The sequence below is a fragment of the Echiichthys vipera genome, assembly GCF_963691815.1.
Source record: "Echiichthys vipera genome assembly, chromosome: Y".
NCBI lineage: Eukaryota > Metazoa > Chordata > Actinopteri > Perciformes > Trachinidae > Echiichthys > Echiichthys vipera.
The window spans coordinates 8,056,796-8,068,361 of NC_139849.1; the positions used below are offsets into that span (position 1 = coordinate 8,056,796).

General features: G+C 42.2%; 1 long non-coding RNA gene across 1 annotated transcript; it reads left to right on the top strand.

Annotated features, from left to right (window-relative positions):
- The first annotated feature begins 2,193 nt into the window (after positions 1-2,193).
- On the top strand, positions 2,194-3,461 carry LOC310966230. The gene is made up of 3 exons (XR_014593807.1): positions 2,194-2,434; positions 2,872-2,909; positions 3,186-3,461. It is a non-coding gene; the product is annotated as an uncharacterized lncRNA (long non-coding RNA).
- Positions 3,462-11,566: the final 8,105 nt, after the last annotated feature.

The window sequence follows — 11,566 nt, forward strand, 5'->3', positions numbered from 1 at the left end:
GTCATGAACGGTACAGAGATAACACAAAAGAGAGGACCCAATGCAGATACGGACACAGGATAAAAAGTACAAACAATATTTAATTACAATAACAAACAAAACTCAAAACACTACAGGGAAAACAGGCAATACTAATAACGAGACGGACGAGGAAAAAAACAGATGATCAGGGAAACGGACGAGGAAACCGGAACATAGGAAACCACGGAGAAACAGAAAACAAACACGATTAGAATATACTTAGCGACAGAGAGCGTGATAACCACAACGAGAAAAGTAATGCCAATCGGGGGGGAATAGTTTACCAATGAAGGAATACAACGGTCCGGCGCTGCATGCCTGTCAGCTCAGGGTGTAAGTAGTATCCAGGGCCCAGTATTTCAAAATTTGTAATCTGGATCAGAATAATCCGGATAATGAAATCCTCCTTTTCTCAGTCATGGATCACGGTGATCCTGCTGACTTTATCTGAGTATTTCAAAACACAGGCAGATCGGATCACTGTGATCTCTACCTGGCCGGATACGGATTTCCCAATCTCAAGTCTCCGCCTCCGGGATCTGAAACATGGTGGACTACTTCATGAAAGGAGTAGCAGAGAGCCGACTTTCACGTCAAAAGTGTAAGTTAACCGTCGTCTATTGTGTAGCGGTTTTAATACCATACGAACGGCAACCAACACATCATGCAAGCCAACTATTTGAATTGTCACCTTATTAAAAGCAGGCCGTGGCGATCTCTAATTGAGACGCGGCCGTGCTAACGGGAGCTAACGCGGCTCCATTGACTTGTGTGTTAAGCAGCTAGCGGGCTATCATTAGCGGCTATCATTAGCGTCACGTCATTTGCAACACGGCAGATTTACAGTATAAGCAGGCTGCATTGTGTACAGACCTGCTCAGTGCTTAGAAAACACAACGCAACACAGTTTGAGTATTAACTACAAGGTTTGTTCAGAAGGTTCAGAATGCTACAGTAGCCTAATGCTGGTGATGATATCATGTTTTTGTGTAGGCTACATAAACACAATTTGGGATTGTGGATTAAGATACTCATACACCTTCTACCTTCAGAGTCCACTCACAGCCATGGACCACTCAGCTACAACAGGGTGAGTGCTGGAAATCCTTGAAAACGCTTTAATTGTATTGATACATTTAAGACTTTCAAGTAATTGGAGTTTGAATAAAGTGCTTGAAACTGCTTAAATTTGTAGTGGCATTACTTTCATGGTATTGGTCAGTGACACAATTAGAAACATTTCTTCATCCTAATTCCTCTCCAACATTGGTGAGAGCTTGTTTTTTTTTTGCATTTCACTACACTGTTTTTTAACCTTGGTTTTAGCTTTGCATGTGACCAATAAACTTATCTATCTACCACATCAGGCACGGGGGCGAGAGCCAGAGCCAGCGCCAGCGCCAGAGCGACGGCGACGGAAGAGGCATGCCGGGGATGAGGAAGCCTATGAGAGGCTCCTCAAAATGGTGACCGAAAGGGCAGTCAAACAGACTGAACTGGCCAAACGGCAAATTAAGCTGACGCTGCTTCAGCAAAAAGAGACAGAATTAACAATCAAGCTGTTAGAGAAACAGCTTGACATTTGAAATAGCATGGTCCTTAGTGGTCACATTATTTTTTGTTGGAATAAAACTTTGTTTGGACCCTGCATTCCTTTGTCTTTCTCTGTTTTGGTACATGCAAGTTACAATGTTTGGTGAACTAGAATTTGAGAAATAATTGTAATTTTATTTACAGCAGTTTTACAGTGTGGTCAAAAATTTTACTATGCTTTACATTTTTTGATATTACTTAAATTACTTGTTAGAAGTACAACACTAACTCTTAAGTGTAACAAACATCTTGAGTAACAATATCTAGGAGAAGTATGCGCTGAGAGTTTGTCAATCCAAGTCAAATCCACCTCTGAGGTGGGATTCAAATGATCCTGAAATTTTGGTATCAAGTTGATCCAGATATCTGACTTAACTTTTGAAATACCCAAATCAGCCTTTTATCTGGATTCAGGGGAGGATTGGATTACCAGAGCTGAAACCCTGATCTTCAGGATCAGGATTCTCCTGATCTGTGTTGAAATACCCAGTTTTCAGATCAGATCTAGATTTAATCCAATCCGACCAGGATAATCCTGTCAGATCACGTTTGAAATACTGGGCCCAGGGCCCAGTATTTCAAAATTTGTAATCTGGATCAGAATAATCCGGATAATGAAATCCTCCTTTTCTCAGTCATGGATCACGGTGATCCTGCTGACTTTATCTGAGTATTTCAAAACACAGGCAGATCGGATCACTGTGATCCCTACCTGGCCGGATACGGATTTCCCAATCTCAAGTCTCCGCCTCCGGGATCTGAAACATGGTGGACTACTTCATGAAAGGAGTAGCAGAGAGCCGACTTTCACGTCAAAAGTGTAAGTTAACCGTCGTCTATTGTGTAGCGGTTTTAATACCATACGAACGGCAACCAACACATCATGCAAGCCAACTATTTGAATTGTCACCTTATTAAAAGCAGGCCGTGGCGATCTCTAATTGAGACGCGGCCGTGCTAACGGGAGCTAACGCGGCTCCATTGACTTGTGTGTTAAGCAGCTAGCGGGCTATCATTAGCGGCTATCATTAGCGTCACGGCAGATTTACAGTATAAGCAGGCTGCATTGTGTACAGACCTGCTCAGTGCTTAGAAAACACAACGCAACACAGTTTGAGTATTAACTACAAGGTTTGTTCAGAAGGTTCAGAATGCTACAGTAGCCTAATGCTGGTGATGATATCATGTTTTTGTGTAGGCTACATAAACACAATTTGGGATTGTGGATTAAGATACTCATACACCTTCTACCTTCAGAGTCCACTCACAGCCATGGACCACTCAGCTACAACAGGGTGAGTGCTGGAAATCCTTGAAAATGCTTTAATTGTATTGATACATTTAAGACTTTCAAGTAATTGGAGTTTGAATAAAGTGCTTGAAACTGCTTAAATTTGTAATGGCATTACTTTCATGGTATTGGTCAGTGACACAATTAGAAACATTTCTTCATCCTAATTCCTCTCCAACATTGGTGAGAGCTTGTTTTTTTTTGCATTTCACTACACTGTTTTTAAACCTTGGTTTTAGCTTTGCATGTGACCAATAAACTTATCTATCTACCACATCAGGCACGGGGGCGAGAGCCAGAGCCAGCGCCAGCGCCAGAGCGACGGCGACGGAAGAGGCATGCCGGGGATGAGGAAGCCTATGAGAGGCTCCTCAAAATGGAGACCGAAAGGGCAGTCAAACAGACTGAACTGGCCAAACGGCAAATTAAGCTGACGCTGCTTCAGCAAAAAGAGACAGAATTAACAATCAAGCTGTTAGAGAAACAGCTTGACATTTGAAATAGCATGGTCCTCAGTGGTCACATTATTTTTTGTTGGAATAAAACTTTGTTTGGACCCTGCATTCCTTTGTCTTTCTCTGTTTTGGTACATGCAAGTTACAATGTTTGGTGAACTAGAATTTGAGAAATAATTGTAATTTTATTTACAGCAGTTTTACAGTGTGGTCAAAAATTTTACTATGCTTTACATTTTTTGATATTACTTAAATTACTTGTTAGAAGTACAACACTAACACTTAAGTGTAACAAACATCTTGAGTAACAATATCTAGGAGAAGTATGCGCTGAGAGTTTGTCAATCCAAGTCAAATCCACCTCTGAGGTGGGATTCAAATGATCCTGAAATTTTGGTATCAAGTTGATCCAGATATCTGACTTAACTTTTGAAATACCCAAATCAGCCTTTTATCTGGATTCAGGGGAGGATTGGATTACCAGAGCTGAAACCCTGATCTTCAGGATCAGGATTCTCCTGATCTGTGTTGAAATACCCAGTTTTCAGATCAGATCTAGATTTAATCCAATCCGACCAGGATAATCCTGTCAGATCACGTTTGAAATACTGGGCCCAGGTGATTAGCTTAACAGGCTGCAGCTTGGGGGAAACGCCTACCGGACCTAGGTGACAGAAAACAGAGGGAGACACACATGCAGGGAAACACAGACAGAGGTAGACAGACTCATACAAGAGGAATAGAGGAGGATACTGACAGAACCGATTCTTGACACCCCGATTGACTATAAATTGCGCTGTTTGGCTGGTTTTAGCAGATATAATCCTGGTCTTTTCCAGACGATTCCCAGTGACCAGTATATATTTTTGTTGCTAGCTTTCAGTTCCTGCTGTTCTTCCTTTAGAGCAGTGGACCAACTTTATACAGATGGTGGCCTTTGTGTGTGTCTTTTTTTTTTTTTTTATCCCCACACTATGGCCAGTCCACAGTGCAATGTTAAATCTTCTAATAGACCAAATGTTGCTACTTGACTCACTTTTATACAGTGGGGGCAAAAAAGTATTTAGTCAGCCACAGATTTTGCAAGTTCTTCAACTTAAAATGATGAAGGCCTGTAATTTCCATCATAGGCAGGGGTGCACAAAACTTTTTTTTGTGAGCTACTCAGATGAGTACCAGGGGATAATGTTTGGTACTCACCCCTGCGGTGCGCGGTCCTAATAAGTGCAATCTTCCTCACTATCATCCTCAGTCTCCCCCCTACTGTCCTCTGCTTCAGATTCCTGCATGGGGGATGATGAAGATTCGCCTTTCCTGTCTCTGATTGAGCCTCCCAGCAGCTGTCTCCATCCAGAGGTTAACAGCTGGATTTGGGTCAAATGTGTCTGTGGTCTTTTTTGACCACAGACACAGGGGATGGGTGAACGTGCATCAAGGCTGAGAGACACGCAGGTGATAGAAGAGATCTGTACTTGGTTTTTATGATGTTGAGATATGAGAATCCCCTCTCGCAAGCTGCACTGCTTAAAGGCAGTGTAAGAGAGAGTTTAACCAACTTTTTGATGTTGGAGTAATCATCTGGGCCACTTGTATTCACTTTTCGAACCGAGTCATACACAGAGGAGGCTCCCAAGCGTTTTCCTGCCTGCTTTAAGCGCACCCATTCTCTCACAGTGGCGTCTCTGTCAAGTTTCAAGGTGGCCTCATATTTCTGAAGAACGCTGCAAATTTTTGTGTTGCCAAAACGGTGGAGTTCTTGCATTTCTTGAGGCCATGTTGAAGGATCAAATACTAAGAAATGATCACATGACTTGAGTGAGTCAAATCTGATTTCAAACTGTTCAATGAATCCCCTGACTAAGTTTGACTTGTCTCGGTCAGCATCAGCATTAGAAACAGAAGTGTGAATTCACCATGAGTTCATCCTTACATTCTCCAATGGTCAGCTTTTCCTTCTGCTGCCTAATGCATAGACATATAAAGAGTAGACGCCGCATCGAACGTTGGGCCGCGAGAAATGCGGCCGCCATCTTGGACCGGTCATTCTCCCAGATAAGTTCTATGAGTGACTCGTTGAGCCTATGAGTTGAGCAGCAGAAGGAACAAGATGCCAGAGCACTGAGCAGCGTATTCCTGCTCTAATCTAATATTACAATATTACAATTCATAATCAGTACGGTACAGTACAATTTTAAACAATTAGACATAAATCCATGCATTTTTTAATGTTATAGTGAGTCCCTCAGGCTGTGGCAGATAGATACATATTTAGCTGCCAGAGGAGCTGCTGTCCCTTATTTTATTATTATTATCTTGTCACAGTAGAGGCGTGGAGATTAGCCTCTGTGGGAATGTTAGTTAATTCACCCCCCGCCAGATGTGTGTGTGTGTGTGTGTGTGTGTGTGTGTGTGTGTGTGTGTGTGTGTGTGTGTGTGTGTGTGTGTGTGTGTGTGTGTGTGTGTGTGTGTGTGTGTGTGTGTGTGTGTGTGTGTGTGTGTGTGTGTGTGTGTGTGTGTGTGTGTGTGTGTGTGTGTGTGTGTGTGCGCGTGTGCGTGTGTGTGTGTGTGTGCATGCCTGTGTAGATATGAAAGGAGAAGCAGGGAGGAGAGGGGTTGTCGTACATGTGGTCTAGTGTAAATGGATTGCACATTTCCAGCAGTAGGTCAGCGGAGGATGTGCTGTGGTTTCATGAGAGGAAGACACTTCAGAGACAGTTCATCTCAGGTCACCTCAGATATTCTCAGTTTTGTTTTTTTAAATATTGAACATGACATTGACATGAATTATGAGATCATTTTTTCATGTCATGTCACTTTTTTTTTTTTTTAAAGTTTAGTCTATCAAAGGAGAAGTGGCAGAATCTGATCAATATCCTTTGCTGTTAAACTGTTTCATCAAACAGGAGCAACATGATGTGGGGTTTATTATAAAGAATGAATTAGAGATTTACGAGGCAAGCGTGAACATGTATTTCCACTCTGTGCCCGATATTCTCACAGCTGAACAAAATGTTCCATACATTTTTACTTGGTTCTCCACATCTCCACTTAAAGCAGGACGAACCAGAACTGATGAGTCCAGGCTGTTTTAGTTCAGTTGTACCACAGAAGTTGAAACAGTCTGAAAAGAAAAAATCATACATTTATTTAACTAAGGAAAAATCTGAAATCGTTTGTATAATTCAAAATGGATATTACTGAACTATGCCCTGTGTTTTTGTTTGCACATTTAATACATTTACTACATCATTAAAATATAAATAAATAGAGCTACACTCTAATTGGTAATTGTGCAAGAACAAAACAGTGTGAAAATGATCGATTTAACAAAATGTTATATATATTTTTATACCACACACACTCGCTCAAATCTGGACCCTTCCTCTCCTCTCCACTACCACGACTATGCCACTGGCAGAGCATGGATCATTTCTGAATATTTATCAACACATAGGGTTCGGCTCTTGGTTTTTTTTTAGTGCTTTAAATGGAAGTGTGTCTGTTTGACTTGTATTTAGATGTGTCCAAAATGTCATCTCTCTCTCTGACCTAATTGTATTGATACTCTTGATTTATATGTATTTTAATTTTCTGTGTGTGTGTGTGTGTGAGAGAGAGAGAGAGAAAGAGAGAGAGTGAGTGAGAGATTTATGTATTCATGTGTGAAATACAGCCTATTAATACTCTATAAATGATTTCTATTGTTGTGTTTATATTTATAGTGTTTGTAAAACACCTATCATACATCACATATATCATATATCAGAATATTCTATTACTGTTAATCCCACTGTGAATATTAAAATACGCTGAACCGTGTCCTGTCCTTACACTGAGTGGAGCGGGCGACCGGTCCAAGATGGCGGCCCCACCGCTCGTCAGCGCCAATAGGCCCAACGTTCGATGAGGCGTCTACTCTTTATGTCTATGGCCTAATGGATCTGGTCTTCAAAATGTTGCCAATATCCAGCATGCTGGCCAGAAAACACTGAAAATGATCTGTGCAGACATGCTGCAATTCACTGTTAACACTCGTGGCCAGTTGCATTTTAATGACTGGCAATAGTCTTGATATTTTTAACAGTGTTGTAGTGACTATTTGTCCTTAGTTTGTTTCTTTGTCACAATGATGTTGACTGGGGGAATCTTTTGACGCTTGTGTTTGTAGAAAATCAAAAAAGGTATCGAAGGAGTATAGTTGAAAAAAAGATGGTATTTTATTGTAACAAAAACATAGTTTAACTGGTAAGTAGGGTATAAGGCAGACTGGATATTTGTTAAATCTCTGAGCACAAAGTCAATCCAGCGGGTAGCAAGCAGCAGGCAAACAGCAAGATCAAAAAGCTGTGTGCTCCCAGTCAGCCACACCTCCACCAGGTCACCTTCCTATTTAATGCCCCTTTGACCTGTAGAGGGCACAGATTCTCCAGAATATAGGACATAGAGCACTTATTATTAGAATTAATTCATAATTGAAACAAAAAGGTTAAAAATGGCTCCTACACAACCGGCCCCTAATTGTATTTGGAAACAAAACAATTATAGATTAAATCAAAATAGGAGCCTTAAATTAAGTATTTTGCTTTTGTATTAAATATGAAAATTAATATAGAAAACATAGAATACTAGACCAGATTCTTCAGATGTTATCTTCGTCTGCTTCCAACATCAGGCATAACTTCGTGATTGGCCTCTCTAAGATGTTGTTCTGGGTCTTGAGCCTCACTGAGCGCACAAGTCCTCTTTGGTCAGGGAAAACCTTGATTATTCTGCCCAGAATCCAAGAACCTCTTGGGGAAGCTGGATCGACCACCAACACGACATCACCACATTGGAAGTTCCTTCTTTTGGTGTTCCACTTTTGACGCTCCTGGAGCAGCGGCAGGTATTCCAGTGTCCAGCGTCTCCAAAAGAGGTTTGCTAAGTATTGATCTTGCCTCCAGCGGCGTCTGGTGTACTGGTCGTTCTTGTCAAATACACCCGGTGGAAGAGTTGGTTTGGACTTGAGTAGCAGGAGATCGTTCGGTGTGAGTGGGTGCAAGTCTTGGGGGTCGGTGGTGACTGTTGTTATAGGGCGACTGTTTAAAATTGCCTCTACTTCACACAAGACTGTCAGGAGCCCCTCATCATCTAGGGTTTGCTGTTTAAGAACAGAACAGAGGACTTGTCTGGTGGATCTTATCAGCCTTTCCCATATGCCTCCATGATGGGATGCGCCTGGTGGGTTAAACGTCCACTTTACACCTTTTTCTCTGTGTTTTCTGTATTTTGTCCTGATCTACTGCAGCAAAGGCCTTTTGTAGTTCCTTTTTTGCACCAACAAAGTTGGTTCCATTGTCTGACTGTAAGTGCTTCACTTGTCCCCTCCTACAAATGAAGCGCCTTAAAGCATTGATACATGAGCTTGTGTCCAAGGAGCTGGCCACTTCAATATGAACAGCTCTGCTGGTCATGCAAGTGAATAGCACGCCATACCTCTTTACCAGTGCTCTTCCACGCTTAATTTGGAAAGGACCAAAGTAGTCCACCCCAGTGTTAGAAAAAGGGGGCGTGTCAGGTTGAAGTCTTTCCTGTGGTAGATCGGACATCTTTTGTTCTCCAACTCTGGCCCTGTATCTTCTGCACACAACACATTTGGTCAGAATCTTTCTGGCAGCTGAATTAGCATTTATTATCCAGTATTTTTTACGCAGTTCAGATAACATATGATTTCTCCCCCCCGTGTCCTGTTGTCTTGTGCACATGCCTTAAGATAAGTGTGGCTACATGTGAGTTCTTTGGTATTATGACAGGACATTTTCTCTCTTCCCCTATGGTTGTTTTGTTTAACCTGCCTCCTACTTTTACCAGGTCATCCTTTACATGTGGCTCAAGTTTGTACAGGGCACTTTTCTTCTTCAAATCAGGAGTCTTTGAGGTGAGTATCTTTATTTCATCTGGAAAGAGCTGCATTTGAGTGAATTGAATAATGACAATTTCAGCTTTTTTTTAAATCCTCAGTACCTACAGTATTTGCTGTCCACCCAGTGTGGGATCAGGTAAGTCTTTCGTCTTGCTTCTTGTGACTACTTTACTCTCACTCAGTTTTCTTTTTTGCTCCAGTGTTTTTAAAGTTTCCTTGAGTTTCAGGTACCATGCAACTGCAAGGCGGAGTTTTGTCCAGTCAGAAAAATGAGTCATCAGCTTTTGTGTTGCGTTTTCTTCCTTTGCACAGGTTGCATTCACTGTGTGTGTTCTTTTCACTTCAGGGTCATCCAGGGGTAGTGCACTGTTTTCTTTGAAGTTGGGGAACTGCTTTTGTTGTTCCTGTACCTCTTTCCATAGAATGTCTGGACTATGCAGCCATCGCTTGTTGTGGATTAATTTTTCTGCACTTTGACCTCTTGTTGCATCGTCTGCAGGGTTGGATTTGGAATCAATGTACTTCCACTGAGAGAAATTTGTGGCATCTCTTATTGCTGCAACTCGGTTGACCACAAACGTCTTGAATCTGGAATGTTCATTTGATATGTACTTTAGTACAGACTGGCTATCTGTCCAGAACATGGAATGGTCTAAGTGCAGCTGTAAGCTTGATCTCAGCAGCTTGTCCATCCTCACAGCTAGGACAGCGGCAGTGAGTTCAAGCCTTGGGATTGTTACTCCTTTAAGAGGAGCTACACGCCCTTTTCCCATGGCGAAAGTGACATGGACATTGTTGTTGCCATTGACCAGCCTCACATAGCTTACAGTTCCATAGCCTTGTTCACTTGCATCAGTAAAGTGATGCAACTGTGCATGCATTATTGGTCCAAATTCCTTACTCTTGGAGCATCGTTGCACTTTGAAGTTTGCAATTTGAGTCAAACCAGCTGTCCATTTTGACCATTGTTCACGTATGCTGAGGGGTGCCTCTTCATCCCAGCCTAGGTTCATCTTGCAGAGCTTCTGTAACAAGAATTTAGCTGTTAATGTGAAAGGGGTTAGGAAGCCAAGAGGGTCGTAGATAGAATAGACTATTGACAATATTCCTCTTCTTGTGAGTGGCTGTGATTTTGGCTTAACATTAAAGGTGAAGTTGTCACTCTCAATGCACCATTGCAGGCCTAAAGCCCTTTCAGTTGGAAGTTTGTCTTTGTCAAGATTGAGATCCATGATTTCTTTGGCTCTATCCTCCACAGGAATGAGAGACAACACTTCTCTGCTGTTTGTGGCCCACTTTGAAAGGTGAAAGCCTCCTCTTTGGCAGACAGATTTGACGTCAGCAATGAGTTGCGCTGCCTCCTGTACAGTTGGCACTGATTTCAACAGATCATCTACATAAAAGTTATGCAGAACTGTATCGATTACCTCGGGCTTGAAGTGCTCTCTGTTGTCCTCTGCTGTTCTCCTAAGAGCATAACTCGCACAGCTTGGGGAGGATGTAGCCCCAAACAGATGGACAGTCATCCTGTGTTCCACAGGGGGTTGGGACACATCTCCCTCTGGCCACCACAGAAACCTCAGGAAGTCAACATCACTGTCTGGGACCTTCACTTGATGGAACATGACGGTGATGTCTGCCATCAGTGCTATTGGCTCCTGGCGGAATCTGTTGAGCACATCTATAAGGCTATTGGTTAAGTCAGGTCCTTTAAGTAATTCTGCATTCAATGCTTTTCCACAGAAAGATGCTGCACAATCAAAAACCACTCTTAATTTCCCTTTCTTTGGGTGATAAACCCCATGGTGAGGTAGGTACCACACCTTTCCGTCTTTTCTTGTCAGCTGCCCCTCTGGCACCTTTTCTGCATATCCATTACTGATCACGCCAGTCATGAATGTGACATACTCTCCTTTGAATGACGGATTCCTATTGAATTTCTTTTTCAGGCTCTGCAGACGTTGCTCTGCAATGCAATGGTTATTGGGAAGCACAGTATTATCTTTTCTGAAAGGTAGCTTAAGACTGTAATGTCCATTCACAATTGTGGCCGATTCATCTGCTATTTTCAGAAAACGCCTATGCTCAACGGATTTTTCCTTCACTTCCTCAGACAACCTTTCACTGAAATCAGTGTTATACTGGGCAATCAGCATCTCATGCAGATTATGCACTATTATTCTGTTACTGTATGGGAGGGCATGACATTGCTAGAACCTGTTCCTAATGGGCCATTCACTACCCATCCAAGCAATGTTCTCATAGCATATGGGCCGTCTCCTTCACTGTTCACAATTTGCCAGG